A 2,722-nucleotide genomic window follows, 5' to 3' on the forward strand; every position below is an offset into this window, starting at 1 on the left:
TCCTTCGCGTGAAGACAAGCTTGGCGATTCGGATGTTAGATCTCCTTCTTTGTAACCGACTCTGTGTAACCCTAGCCCCCTCCGGTGTCTATATAAACCGGAGGGTTTAGTCCGTAGGACAAGGACAATCATAATCATAGGCTAGCTCCTAGGGTTTAGCCTCTACGATCTCGTGGTAGATTAACTCTTGTAATACTCATATCATCAAGATCAATCAAGCAGGAAGTAGGATATTGCCTCCATCGAGAGGGCCCGAACCTGGGTAAAACATCGTGTCCCCTGCCTCCTGTTACCATTAGCCTTAGACGCACAGTTCGGGACCCCCTACTCGAGATCCGTCGGTTTTGACACTGACATTGGTGCTTTCATTGAGAGTTCCTCTGTGTCGTCGCTACAAGGCTTGATGGCCCGTCTCGTTGTCAAGGATAACATCACCTTTGGGGGAGCCCTGGCGGTAGGCCAAACTCTCCGACTAGGCGGCTTCGTCATGACCGCCCGATCGGTTGCTGCGCCGACGATGACTTCTCGGGTCATCAAAAACAGCCTCCACATCAATTTAGAACTCGCCGAACAGATGGATCCAATGGAGCTCTCCTCCCTTAATGAGCTCTTGGATCACATTGCCGCTCTGGGTGTCGCTACAGACTATGATCAGATTGGGTTTAAACCCGACCAAAGGGATATTAAATCCCCACCGGTCACCCATGAGATAGCGGTAGTGGAAGAGCCACACATGGATTATCCCTCTACTTTGAGGACGAATTATGTCCGGATTACCGAGCTCTCTGAGCCGGATACCCATTCGCGGGAGGACGTGACCCAGATCCCGAACTTAGAATCGGGCAACGAGCCAGAAAAATTGGGCAACATCCTGGAGTCCAAGCTGCCAAGCCCAGAAGCTCCTCTGCCCCTGGATGTCAGATCGGGTCAGAATTCGGACTTAACTATGCCCACCCACCCAGACTTATGCCGTCTTTCCCATATCAGACAAGAGCCCCAAGAGACAGTACATCGCTACTGGGCCAGATTCGTCCTTGTGATAAACAAGGTCAAGGACTGTTGTGAGGAAGATGCAATCTCACTTTTCTGCAAAAATTACACGAACAAAGGGATCCTCAATGCTATAAGTCGTCGTGACATAGTACAATTTGCTGACTTAGCAGCCATAGTACAGAAGTACTGTGCGATGGAAAGCGCCTGGAAAACCCAAACAGACTTCTGGGATAATCCAGCTCTCACTAAACCCTTCGTCCAAACTAAAAGGGCAAACTCTCGTAAGTTACCCGATCCAATTCCCAAAAAACCAAAGCCCGCTCCAGGGCGTGGAACCGTATTGGAAGAATGGCTCAATGGGCCATGCAAAATTCACAGCACGCCGGATACCATGCCAACGCATAGCCTTAGAGCATGTTGGATACTCCGGCAGGTAGCAAAAAGCGGCGAGGATCTTCTTGTAAACCATAAAGCAGAGCAACATCCCGCCGAAGACAACAATGCGGTATTGACAGTCTTCGAGACTTTCGCCTCAAATAATAGGCGCAAGCGAGCTCATCGAAGTTTTGCTGAAGTCTGCCATGTGGCAAAAATAAATCCGTGGAGTGACACTACTATAACCTTCAGTGCCAGTGACGAACCTCAATTCCAAATAGTCTGGGCACCAGCCACTTTGGTCCTTAGCCCAATCATGGACGGCTTCCGGCTCACTAAAGTACTCATGGACGGCGGAAGCGGATTAAACCTGATTTATGAAGAAACCCTCAACAAGATGGAAATTGATAAAAGCCGCATTGAGCAAAGCAGCACGATCTTCAGGGGAATCATCCCTAGTCGGGAGGCACGGTGTGCGGGAAAAATCACACTGGATGTGGTATTCGGCACGCCGGAGAATTATAGGTCCGAAGAAATCACGTTCCAAGTGGCCCTGTTCAGCAGCGGATACCACACCCTTTTAGGGTGGGACGCATTCACGAGCTTTCAAGCTATACCCCATTACGGGTACATGGAGCTCAAAATGCCCGGACCCAATGGAATCATCACTCTAGCCAGTGATCCGGACGTCGCACTCCGTGCCGAAAATAAAACTGCCGCACTAGCCCTGAAAGCATTATCCGAAGCCCTAGCGGCCGAAGAACTAACAACGCTACGCGCCACAGTGGACAGAGACGACGTGATACTCAACAAACGACCCAAGTCCACCTCATTCAAGCCCGCGGACGAGATAGTCAAATTCCAGGTCCATCCAACGGACCCCACAAAGACAGCTGCCATCGGGACACAGTTGAGCCCCATAATGGACGCTACACTGTGGGACTTCCTACGCGAGAATTGGGACATTTTTGCCTGGCATCCTTCAGACATGCCGGGCATCCCACGCAGGCTGGCCGAACACAGCCTCAATATACTGAAAGGATACAAGCCAGTCAAACAAACTCTTAGGCACTTCTCAGAGCCTAAACAGCAAGCCATGGGAGAAGAGCTAGCCAAGCTACTTGAGGCCGGATTCATCAGAGATATAAAACATCCGGATTGGCTGGCAAATCTGATAATGGTAACAAAGAAGGACAAATCCTGGCGCCTATGTGTCGATTTCAAAGACCTCAACAAGGCCTGCCCCAAGGATCCCTTCCCCCTCCCTTGCATTGACCAAATCATTGACGCCACCGCAGGACATGACTCACTATGTTTCCTTGACGCATACTCCGGATACCATCAAATAAAGATG

This window comes from Triticum dicoccoides, chromosome 3B, assembly GCF_002162155.2.
Source record: "Triticum dicoccoides isolate Atlit2015 ecotype Zavitan chromosome 3B, WEW_v2.0, whole genome shotgun sequence".
Taxonomy (NCBI): domain Eukaryota; kingdom Viridiplantae; phylum Streptophyta; class Magnoliopsida; order Poales; family Poaceae; genus Triticum; species Triticum dicoccoides.